This window comes from Pseudochaenichthys georgianus, chromosome 20 (genome assembly GCF_902827115.2).
Source record: "Pseudochaenichthys georgianus chromosome 20, fPseGeo1.2, whole genome shotgun sequence".
Classification (NCBI taxonomy): domain Eukaryota; kingdom Metazoa; phylum Chordata; class Actinopteri; order Perciformes; family Channichthyidae; genus Pseudochaenichthys; species Pseudochaenichthys georgianus.
In genome coordinates, this window is record NC_047522.1 from 432,312 (window position 1) to 446,254 (window position 13,943).

Sequence of the window (13,943 nt, forward strand, 5' to 3'; positions counted from 1 at the left end):
AAAGACCTTCAGGTGGCACTCCTCACACTTTGAGAGGAAATCAAACACACCTACACAGGGATATATTGTCAAACATCAGGCATGTTATTCAAATGGTGGCTGTAAGGAGATGGTAATAAAGGCTGTATATTACATTTTGATTAGATACATATCAAATGTTTTTAATGAACGCCTTATTAGTTTGTACAATTATTTGTATGAGTTCCTTTAGAGCTGTGTTATCTGGTTGAATAAACGGCTGTCCTTAACCTATGTAAGCCTTTATCTCTTTTAACTGAATATTGCTATGCGGTACATAGAACGTAAAACATTATTCTATTGTAGTTCATTTATGAGGCTGCAACTGCATGATACTGATAACGATCAGTCAACAAAGGTGGGGAAATTTGATAAGTAAAGAAATTCATTAATTAACTTGTAATGTGTTGAAGTGATAGACGGTCCACCCGCCTGTACGATCGAGTTCTGCGATAAGGTCCTCTTTTTCCTGCAGCATTATGTTTGGTATGCATTAATATAGCACCTTTTCTCGTCTTAGCAACCACTCAGAGTGCTTTACAACAGCACTCACTTATTCACACACACACACACACACACACACACACACACACACACACACACACACACACACACACACACCACACACACACACACACACACACACACACACACACACACACACACACACACACACACACACACACACACACACACACACCACACACACACACACACACACACACACACACACCACACACACACACACACAACACACACACACACACACACACACACACACACACACACACTTATGGCACAGATGGAAGCAAGTAGGTATCTTACTAGCGACCCTCCAATGAATTAACTACTGCATCCACAGCTCATCAGACAGAGAGAGGTTCAACTCTCAATTAACTCTACAGGAGGAATTCACTCAGACTGAACTGGATTATAGTTTACGTCAAATCTATCAAGACACAAATAACAATCTAATGTATCCATGTCTACCAGCTGGAGTCTACCCAAACAGAACTCATTGTTTTTTAAAAACATGTCATCAATGTGAAATCCAGTTTATAAACAATTCTCATGACATCAGGGAAATGTTACGGTGCAGCAGTGGTGCTGGACTGCATTAGATGTCATGGACTGCCTTTAGCCACTAGAGGGCACCGTGAGACTGTGTAAGGTGTTTCCAGTGCTGGAGAGAGTACAGAGAGAAGATTTCTCCTCCATAGTCTTTACTTTCATATCCTTCCATTTATAAATAACATATAGTGATGGCAAACAGATTTGACTTGACTTTAAAACTTTATATACAAACCAGATGTTTTATCATTTTTGGAATTCTACGTTTTAATATAGTTTTGCCTTGTCGGCCGAAAACAGATTTCAAACAATCAGTGTTTACTAGGATTGGAGTAAGAGGACATTCTGCTGTTTTGACATACTTGTATGCACTATGCAGTATATTTCAAATTGATACTTAAAACCAATATATGTATACACATTGTGTTCTATAATGTTCACTCTCTCTATCCTTCCGTCTTTGCTTCTTTACAGCGTCTCCTTCTGTGGTACGGAGAACGTGAAGGAGAACGCCGTTCAGCGTGTGCTTCGATGTCAGGCCTAACCAGGCAGGCTCTCTCAATAAAGATACTTTACTCTCTGATACACTCAGACCTCTGCACGGCTCCTTCCTTTGTGCTGCTGTGCAGACTGTCCTATTGTTCTAATTGAGATCACACAATGAAGGGAGCGGAGAGAGGCAGAGGATGGTGCAGATCAACTGGAACTCTTTTAAAATAAAGAGACTCAAATATAAACTGAGACCAAGCGGTCATGAGCCGATGTAAAAACCCAAACTAGTTTTCTTACAACACATTTGTATTGAGATAAGATAAGATAAGTGGACCTTAATTCATCCCCGTAGGGACATTCAGGTGGTCATAGCCACAACGAATAAGACAGAAACACAGATAGTACACATGGAATATATAATACACAGGCATAATTAGAATAAAAGTAAAATAAATAAGAACAAACATGTTATTAACAGTATAAATAGAAATAAGAAAATAACTTGGTTAAATCGTTATCCGGTGAATGTACAGATGATATTCAGATGAGTGAGCGTGGTTAAATATATATACATTTAAATGTATTTTCCTGAGACATAAGAACTTTTGAAAGAATCAAATATTAAAAGTTGCGGCCTTTACGCAGATAACATACTTAGTATTATGTACTGGGTAAGAGTCAGTGGTGGAATGCAATGAAGTACATTGACTCAAGTACTGTACTTCAGCATTTGAGTGTACTTCATTTTTTTCCTCTTCTACTCTTTTTTCTACTTCACTACAATTCAAAGGGACATTTTGTAATTTGATAAATGTAGTTACTAGGTATTTTATACGTAGATATTTTCTTACACACAACATTATATTAAAATACCTAAAACAATACAACTCAAAATGAATTTGCAGCAATTTTGCACACTTTTTGTGTCATTTTTTGTTGAGTAACATTTCACAGTTTCAACTTCTCAAAAGTGAGACTGAAAATATTCTAATATTTTGGATTTTATTTGAGTAATTTAAAGTTTTTTCTTCAATAAGTAATTTTACTCCTAATACCTAAGTACATGTTCCTCTTCATACTTAAATATCTTTACTTACGTACTATTCTCAATGCCGTGTAATGAACTGTTTTTACAGTAAGGTTATTAGTACTTTTACTTAAGATTAACAACTGTATGTGACCAGCCAACCCAGTGTCATAAAAAAACGTGTAATAACTACGTTGGTCCACAACGTAGGACGTAGTATTTCTACAAAAAGCCTCTGAAATTGTAAGATGCCTACGTTTTTTTTCACCATTCATTCCAATGGCTGGCGTCTATGACACGTGATCTTCACATTTCTCCCTGCAGAAGAAAAAAACATGGCCGACATTCGTTTTATTCTCGGTGTAAAATGCCTATTTTAAGGTTAGTTTGGCTATTAAAATGCCTTTTGATGTCATTTGATGTGAGAAATATGAGTTGTTATTTCAGATTATGTGTGCAGTGGATGTACATGATCTTTAGTTTGCTAGTTATTGTCAAAGAATATTTTAATCTGATCTGTGTATTTTGAGACTTTCAGTCTTTTCTGGTATGTGTCCTGTTTGTAATTTGGAGAGGACAAAGGTCAAGAGGGGCCCGATGCCTTTCCTGTGGGGGAAGTGTGAGACCATGCAAGTTGGTATTAACAGACCCTTCTTTGTTCTTAAATGTCTGGTACTAATTAGAGAAAGCGCGGGTTATTAGCTTCCCCCTTTTTACATATAGAGGTGTTCCTGGCTTTGTGTCCTCAGGTGTTGGCATGGTCTTCCATGATGAAGTCGTGTGAGATACCTTGTAAACGCTCCGGCCGTTTCTCTCAATAAACTTCAGTGTTTTGACATAAGCGGATTCCAGCTTCCATTCCTTTCACTGCATTGCTGAACAGAAGTTTTCTTCACACATTAGCGTCACGACAGGATACCAAAAGATCTTCAGAGACTGGTAAGTGTACATTTCTATTTTGAGATTGCCTTACCAGAATCTGTGATCGACGGTATCATAAAATTACCTGTGAAACTGAGCGGCTGTGCCTGACGGTTTCAAACGATTGATGTTTTTAAAACTAATATATGTGAAGAAATACATTAACCTAGCTTTTGAATACAGATTCCAGTTAGCTCTGGCCGAAACTAATTGTTCGGTTAATTCCACAAGTCCAACATGCACAAAACTACCACACATGGCATCTTTGTTGGTTGAAGCCTTGGTAAAAGTTGTGCCCTGGTTTGGCTCCAGAACAGTGGACTCCGTTGAGGTTAAAATACATGACTGTACGCAACCAATACCCTTAGGCAATCCCCCTACACGTGACTGTTCAGTATATGTTCCCCCAATTGTAGTACATGAATGGAAGAATGTGTCCATCTGTTTCCAGAATGAAGCAGGATCTCACACCTCTCCGGATGTGGGACACAGCGACTGTAATATCATAGTGAGGGTAACATTAGCCAGAATTCCCCTCCCACAGAGAGTTACTTAGTTTGTGGCGACCGGGCTTATGGCTGTGTGCCCTATGACGTTTTTATGGCACCTGCTATCTAGCCTACCTAATTCCTTTAATCCGTAAAGTAGAGGCAAATGAGATTGCAGCGGTACTTCCCTCTCTACACAGGAACAGCAGGTCCATTACACAAGGACAACAGATAGCGAGCCTATTTTTGCCTTGGTACGGTATTTATGTTAGTCAGCAGGAATCATGGCATTGTCCAAAGTAGTGGAAAATCATCTAAATGTATCGACACAGCAATGTTAGCTGAACATATAGAATTGCAGGAAGTTAGGACAGTAGCACTACAGAATCGCATGGCGCTGGACCTTAGTGCTGTTCTTACGTCTCTGATGCCTCACCTGAAGTTATGGATATGGGCTCATGATACTGCTAAGGGGATACAAGAATTGCATGAAAACTCATGGGTTTACATTTGGGGATTTAAGTGGAAACCCTTGATCCTGGGGAGCGGGGTTGGGTTAAATTTGTTGTTACTGTTTCAGTGTTTATCTTGGTTGTGCTAATCCTAGTGACTTGTTTGATCACTGTAGTTAAATTAGCCATACGCCAAGACCGCCCTCCAGGCCCCACAGAGGCTAGTGGGGTATTCAACTGTAAATGACACAATGTTGATGTACGACGCCGAGCTTCCAGACCCATGGGTCTCCATCGCAGTTTCTGCACCATGGTTACCCCCATTCAGAGATTGATAATTGATTAAAGTTGACACTCAGAATAAAGAATAGATGTTTTGATTTTTCCTTGAATAAAGAACAGATGTTTTTGATTTTTCCTTCCTCAGGTTTATACAATAAAATGTCTGATATTTCCTTTTCAGATTCTGAACAAATGTATTTGAATAAAATGTATGTACTACTAAGTGCCTTACTCTTGAACAAGCATACTGAAGTAAACGTAAAGTAATGTTAAAGATTGAGGACACTGTAATTTTACAGATTACAGATTGATCGATTCATCACTGTGAATGTATACCTTAACTGGGAATTTTAACTGGATCTCTTATGATTCTGATTTTATACCTCAATTGGATTTCTTATAATCCTAAATTCTAATTGTGTTTTAATAAGTAATTGCCTTGAAGTGAATCTTTGAGATGTAAGCTGATTTTGAATTTGTGTTTGATGAATTAACTGAGTGATAAATGATAAAAGATCTTATTTTTGAAACATATATTTTACTATTATATTTTTGTATTTCATGTGTGTTTATTATTGTGCTTTTGACAAAAGAAAGTCAAACACTGAAGAAAGATGATTTTTCTATTATGGTTGTCTGTATCAACCATTGTGGTTGAATGTTTCAATCTTATTCTACTTTTGATGTAATTAATGTAATGGGAACCCACACAACTCTGAGGACGTTTTCATTTGATTTAAGTAGTGACTGAAATATTCTTAGACTAATGTTAATTGGTTATCAATAAATTGATAAAAAGAAAGGAACTGTCAAAGAATATTTTGAGACTTTCAGTCTTTTCTGGTATGTGTCCTGTTTCTAATTTGAATAGGACAAAGGTCAAGAGGCCCGATGCCTTTCCTGTGGGGGAAGTGTGGACCATGCAAGTTGGTATTAACAGACCCTTCTTTGTTCTTAAATGTCTGGTACTAATTAGAGAAAGCGCAGGTTATTAGCTTCCCCCTTTTTACATATAGAGGTGTTCCTGGCTTTGTGTCCTCAGTGTTGGCATGGTCTTTCCATGATGAAAGTCGTGTGAGATACCTTGTAAACGCTCCGGCCGTTTCTCTCAATAAACTTCAGTGTTTTGACATAAGCGGATTCCAGCTTCCATTCCTTTCACTGCATTGCTGAACAGAAGTTTTCTTCACAGTTATTACGAAGATTACTTCAAGAAATTGTGTCTATACAACGTTTTCATTGTTACCAAGGTGGTTGCTAGGGACGCTGCTATCGATATTATTTCTGTTATGTTGTGTAAAATGGTGTTATCTTTATTGCTACCCCTTCCCCGTCAATGTATAGTGTTGGTCCACAGTGCAATGTATTAGTTTAACAAAATCCGCATCTAAAATTGTGGCATAGTGTGGTGCCGAGAGATGGGAGTCGGAGGCGGGTATCAAAGGTACAAGCTAGACTTTTATTTAGCATCAAACACATGTAAACAGCTTCATGTTCCGGGAAGCGAAGACCGGCGGAGACAGGAAGTCCGGCTCACTAAAATGTCCGTGCAGAACAATACCCTAACCCATAGATCCGTGGGTGAATAATGTCAATCACCACAATAGATACGTTATTTTCCCCTGTGCAATTCTCCATTTACTCAACAATAACACATAATTATCCTTGTGTTTATTTATTTGTTTGATTAATAAACACAAGTTGCAGTCCGTCAGGACCGAGGGTCGGAGCAGCTCATTTGCTTTACAGAATATTACACCCGGAAGTAAGTATTCTCTCCGCTTCGCTTGACAAACCCCGTGATAGTCCTCAAGCTCTGTGATTGGAGAGTGTGCAGAGCTTCGAACAGCACTTGAAATGGGATGGAACCACGGCAGACTGTCCAAAACTGGATTTGAACGGGTCCACCGCCTTATGTCTGTGACCCCTCCTGTTGTTCATTGATGAGCCTGAAACATGCACTTGTCAAGGTTCAGAGGCACATTGTGCAAATATGGCAGTAGCCATTGTTAGAAATTTGTAGGGATTACTAGTCCGCTTTTTCAAATCTCCGCGCGTCCCTAAACAAGCTGATATCTTACAGGAAGGAATCCAGAGCATACAATTAACCGTTAACAATAATCTACTTTAATGGTAATATGACAATGCAATACAATCAATACATTACCATACCATACAAAGCCATATCATATCATATGCGTAATACAAATTCAATACAGTTATCTTTGGGATCCCACATTTACCTGATACTCACGTGAGCCAGCCAGAGGAAAGAGAGAGCACACAGCGTGGTTCCTGTGTTTAATACATCGCTAACAATGGGAGGAGTTATCTGATCCTCCCTTCCAGACCTCGTGATTGGCTGCCCAAATATCACCAACACCTCACTTCTTAAGTTTCCCAATCACAGTGGCTTTAGCTTTATTATCTCCTAGATCTGAGTTGACTGTAAGTCAACTCCTCACCTTCCCCCTTCTTCCTTTGTCCTCAAAAACCACATGTCAACAGGCCCCAAATCCAGCTCACAGTTTTTACACAAATCATTTTCCCATTTTAAGCTTATTCATAGTTTACTAACATGAATACATACAAATATTTCCTTACACCATCGATCATCTTAAGATAAGATATACTTTATTGATCCCAAGTTGGAAACATTTGCATTACATCAGCATGTGTATAGTTGTAAATATGCAGTTGTGTTTATTTAAATCATTTAGTATAATAACACCAATTCTGTGTTTTATATTTAACAAGGTCGGAGATGAAACACTGAACACAATTTTAAATTGTGTTCAGTTCTAGAGGCCAAGATGAGCTCCAGTGAAAGAGGTAAGAAACATAAACTATTAGGAAGAGTCAAAGTATTGAATAAGAATATAACTGGTTTACTGATATACCAGCAAATATCAAACTCTGCTGCATCCTCCTCTTTCTCACAGCCGGTCCTCAGGTGGCGTTCTCAGCCGGTCTCAGTGATGCAGGAGTCGTCGGACCCTTCGGCACTAACTCAATACTGAAGTACACTAAAGTCTTCACCAATATCGGCAAGGCCTATAGCCCAACTACAGGTACTGAACACACACACACACACACACACACACACACACACACACACACACACACACACACACACCACGCACGCACGCACGCACGCACGCACGCACGCACGCACGCACGCACGCACCACGCACGCACGCACACACACACACACACACACCACACACACCCACACACACACACACACCACACACACACACACACCCACACACACACACACACACCATGTATACATCACTTCAGGGGACATTACATTGACTTACATGCATTTCCTGGAGACTTATCTTAACCTTAACCACAACCAACACATGCCTAACCCTAGCGTGCTCCGCACACGCTAGATACATCGATACACGCACGCACGCACGCACGCACGCACGCACGCACGCACGCACGCACGCACGCACGCACGCACGCACGCACGCACGCACGCACGCACACACACCACACACACCACACACACCACACACACACCACACACACACACACCACACACACACCACACACACACACACACACACACACACACCACACCACCCTCCAGATCCTGGGACGGGGAGATCTGCTTTTTAAGCATACTTTGCCGCCGTTCCGTGGTACGGCTCCGCTCTGCACTTTTTAACCATTCGTCTGAAACGGTCTTGTCCTCACGGAGCTATTATGATGCTTTTAAAAGGGTTTTTATAAGGTTTATGTTTACGGAGGTTTTTAATGTTTTTTGAAACACCTATCTACCGAGAGCCAGTGCACCACGCAGGGCTCTTCCCCAACCTAACCAAGTCTTCACCCTAACGGAGCGTCCACACTACAGCTCCAAAAATAGCTTGGAGCTGGGCGTGTCTGGAGCTTGGGGATTTTATTCAAGCAACACGGCCAACAACCATCACATGAATCTCCCGCCCCCGACATACAAAGCAAAAAACCCCGGGGATTTTATGGGAGCAATATATATAAAATATATATATATATATAAACTCCCCAAACAGGCGAAACCCTACCAGTTTCCCCCACTGTCTCTGCCACCTCCCTCCATGCCGGGTTCCTCCGGTTTGTATCCCGGTAGGTGAAGAGGGTCTGGTCATACAAAACCGGGTGATTCGCTACGGCGATAGTTAGTTTCTCCTCCGACTTTTTTTGAAATATAGAAATGAACGGCGGGATATCTCTCCCAGCTTAGACGCGGTTTGATTGGCTACAGCTTCAGCTGTCAGATTTTGGGAAACGGGATTTGATTGGCTGGCGCTGGCTACTCCGGCGTCCAGGCGACCAGAAGTTGAACAATGTTCAACTTCTGGTCGCCTGGGACGCCTGAGACGCCTCGCTCTGCTACCCACAATTCAGTTCGGCGAAAAAGCGCGGCTACGTGACGTCACCCCATTGAAAGTGAATGGGCAGCTTGGAGCAGCTTGGAGCTTTCGACGCTGTCGACGCTGTAGTGTAGACGGGCCGTAATGGGGACCTCCATTTTGTCCCCATAGGGGAGGCGAGTCCCCACACGTGACTGTGTAAACAGATTTAGGTCCTCACAAGTATAGTAATGCTAGGCCACACACGCACGCGCACGCGCTCACGCACACACAACACCACACACACACACACCACCACACACACACACACACACAACACACACACACACACACCCACACACACACACACACACACACAACACACACACCCACACACACACACACACACACACACCACACACACACACACACACACCACACACACACCACACACACCACACACAAATTCATTTACAGTAGATGTTGACTGTAAGCTTTCTTAAGAGTTTTCTTAATGAAACCATTAAAAACATCTCTTAGTTTTCCTACAGTTGATCATGGTAGAAAATAGAATAAAGTTAGAGCTCCTACATGTTCCATATTTAAAAAACATCCTTAAGTCCCGCTGAAGCACCAGAAACATCTCCCCTCACTGACCTTCTCCTGTGATGGCAGGTATCTTCACAGCCCCCGTCAGAGGAGTCTACTACTTCAGCTTCAACATGTGGGGAAGCCGCTTTGTATCAGATACCTGCTCTTGAATCGCGTCTCAACAACGTGATGAAGATGAGGCTTCAAGATTACATGATGCCTATGGCTATGTCTCTGCGGCTAACTCAATGGTTCTTCAGCTGGAGACGGGAGATGTTGCCAACATCGTTCTGCCCTCCAGCTACAGCGTGTATGATGATTTGTTTAATCGCATGTTTTCAGTGGATCTCTTCTCTTTCCTCTGTGGAAGCCCACTGTAAAACACCCACTGCATTACGTTTCAACATTACATATTAATAAATAAGTGGTGTTGACTCCATTTATATAGTTTGTTTGTGTTATTTGTGCTTGGTTACATGAACAAGAGGCATTCATTACCATAACAAACGTTTTCTACGGACAATATAAGACAAACACTTTAGCAGTATGTTGTTGTCCAAACCCCCTAAACCGAGACCAAGTCAAGACCAAAGAGCCCTCTACAGCAGTGGTTCTCAACTGGTCAGGCCTCGGGACCCACTTTTTCCTTAGTCAATAGATCGCGACCCGACATTTTGAACCACTCAAAGCTATTCAACAAAAATCCTGCAGTAATATATACTCTTTGCAGCATACAATATTAATTAAAGTGAAGTACAGTGCATATATCCCTTATATCCCTTCACAGAACAAAAGAATGCTTTTATATAAGGTTTAATGAGATGATGGAATCAAAGCTGAACTGTAATAACATAAAAAGGCCCACGTGATGAAACCTAACCCCCGGGATTCTCCCAGGAGATTTTTGGAAATACTAACATATAAACTACCCATTCTGGTACACTCTGAGAGAAAAATAAATAAATGTATTACGACATATTAATAATATGTTATGCCATTGTTTGTTTTTCACTTTGTTCTGACAGCTTGCTGCTCCACACAGAGAGAAGAGTAAAGAGGAGATAGTCTGTGTGACTTACTTTTAAATTGTGGGTAAAGGTAGATAGTGATAGAGATTTTGAGGGATTACTGGTCCGCTTCTCAAATCTCCGCGCGTCCCTAACAAGCTGGTTATCATACAGGAAGGAATCCAGAGCATACAAGTATCCGTTAAAACATAATCTACTTAATGGTAATATGACAATGCAATACAATCAATACATTACCTACCATACAAAGCCATATCATATCATATGCGTAATGTCAGGAATATGCCTACTCCTGGCCTTGTTCACGTGCTGAACACGTGTTCACCCTCCGGTCCGGGCCGCGCGAGAAGAGAGACAGAACAAAAGGATGCACAGGCTCTCAATACCAACAGAAACAGGAAGGGGTGGAGTTTAACTGGTCGTCTTTTCCGGTCATCTCAAACAAACACCTCTGGCATTCACTGTCTCATATTTCTGCAGCCTCCACACACACATCCCCCCACATTCCATAGACCACAGTGGGGGTCTTGCTCACAAAAGATAAACACAACGATTTCATCTCTCATATCTCCAACTTCTGGTTACACACACTGCTTATTATTAATACAAAGTAATTAAACCCACACATATACTATTCAAGATATGTAGAATTCCCTGAAACATGACATGCTAGAGATCTTAAGCAGAATATACTCATCCACTTAGCCCCCTGTCCTGCATACCTACACCTCCCCCATAGAGCAATACAACCCTGTTTACTCCAACCAGCCCTTTGTTTATAGCCATTTTAGTCCTCACATTTATGAAAGGATAAAACAGAGAAATCAATATAAAACACAAACACAGGTATTGTTTGAACAGTATTACTTAACTGCTACTATTGATAATTACCAGAGAAACTCAAGGGACCTCTTTTAATATCTGGAAATTGCAACAAGACTTTCTGCCATTTCAAATGTAACACACTTCTTAAATATCAGATGATAATACTCTGCAATAGCCCCCATTGTTCTGTGACCTGTCAATTATCAAACCGGGGGTCATATTTCATTATGTGTTCATTTTTATCTGAAGTTGTACCCATGGATGTATAAAGAATAGTTATACCACAAAGTTATTCTCCGTGGGGGACTTCCGGCTACAATCTTGATTCTGATTGGCCAGAAGACTCGAAAAAACATCAGATTTTTAATGAGAAGATGATCACTACGTGACAGAAGTTTTCAAAACCGTTTATGGTCTCCGGTACTTTCATCCAACACATGCGCATGCACGCTTTTTTTTTCCACTCACACATCTGCGACCCACTCGAAACGGGTCCACGACCCACCAGTTGAGAACCACTGCTCTACAGTCTGTGCCCTGACTACAGAAGTGAGACCCACACTGCATGACACAGATATGAAAAATAGATAACATTAAAAACAGAGACACTACTCAAAATGATCTGTCATATCCACAATCCCAGAAAAACATGCTGGTCACATACAGTTGTTAATCTTAAGTAAAAGTAATATATAATAAATAATATATTTAATTTATATAGCGCTTCTCATCTGCTAAGACAAATCTCGAAGTGCTTCACAACAAGGGATACTGATACACTTTGAGATAATAAAAGACAAATAATTGTAATAATAATAAGAAATCAAAAAATCAAAAATAAAATAGAGTACAAAAATAAAAGTCAGAGATAGCGATAAAAATGGCAGTACTCCAGGTGTACCGTGCTCAAAGTTTATTCGAAGGCCTGCCGAAAGAAGAGGGTCTTAAGGCCGGTTTTGAAGACCTCGGTGGAAGGGGCAGATCTCAGCTGATCTGGGAGGGAGTTCCAGAGGCGCGGGGCGAATGAGCAGAAGTACTAATAACCTTACTGTAAAAACAGTTCATTACACGGCATTGAGAATAGTATGTAAGTAAAGATATTAAGTATGAAGAGGAACATGTACTTAGGTATTAGGAGAAAAATTACTTATTGAAGAAAAAAACTTTAAATTATTCAAATAAAATCCAAAATATTAGAATATTTTCAGTCTCACTTTTGAGAAGTTGAAACTGTGAAATGTTACTTAACAAAAAATGACACAAAAAGTGTGCAAAATGGCTGCAAATTAATTTTGAGTTGTATTGTTTTTAGGTATTTTAATATAATGTTGGATGGGCATCATGTTACACAAGTGTTGTCCTAAGGGGGGGAGGGGGTAGGACACGTTCGATTCCTGTTTTGAATAGTGTGCCGTTGATGGGTTTTCATTCCATTTCAAAGTCCTTTTGGACGCTCCTGTGTAAACGTTGCGCATCCAATCACAGAGGTTGAGGACTGATCACGGGGTTTGTCAAGCTAAGCACATGGTGTAGTCCCAAACGATAGCTGAGGATTCTGGGTATTGTAGTGTCTTCTGCCGTCAAAAAAACTCCGAAAAAATATTTGTTTTCTCCGATCGAAGGGGGAAAATACAAAAGCATTGCACACAATTCAAAACCAATCAATGTTGTTTAATTAACAAGGACAATTTGGTGTTTTTTAGTCGATGAGTAGTGCAGATATCACTGTAAAATCAATCGAGCAGTAAGGAGAATAGGCTACTTACTTCCGGGTGTAAAATTCTCTGTTATCCAATGGGAATGGACGCTCGTAATACAATACAGGGGACATGATCATATCTTTTAAATAACGTTAACTAAAGGGAACCATCTATTGACACAGCTGAAGCTCTGGCCTTCCTTAAAAACTAACTAATTTAATAAAAATCACAGTTGCATTACACACAATGCACTGTTTTTTGAGAACACAAATTCGTAACTATGTAATTTTTACATTCTGACGAAAAATAAAAATAATTATGAATACAAATAAAATAAAAGAAGCCTCCCGTGAGTTACTACAAGCTATAAAGTAGATTTAAAAAACGTGTATAGAATAAAAGCTCACTGCGGGACGTTGTAGAATGCGTGTGTGCACCACGACAAAGGAGCCTCATTCACTTTACATTGGGCTTGTTTGCGTGGTGCCGACACGCAATGTAACAAAGTTCGTGAGTCCACCACGCATTGTGGTGTTAAGGAGTCGTGGTGGAGTCACGCATTCTGGTGAGATCAGGTTGGTTCTGGGGGGGTGTTCGATTCCAGTTTTGGATAGTCTGGCGTGGTTTCGTTCTATTTCACACAGCTGTGTGACGCTCTGCGTAACCTTACGGGACTGTAGTCCTAAACGATAGCTGGGGATT

General features: G+C 40.6%; 1 pseudogene; it reads left to right on the top strand.

Annotated features, from left to right (window-relative positions):
* Positions 1–1,653, top strand: part of LOC117466004 (inactive pancreatic lipase-related protein 1-like) — a 197,437-nt pseudogene extending 195,784 nt beyond the window's left edge.
* Positions 1,654–13,943: the final 12,290 nt, after the last annotated feature.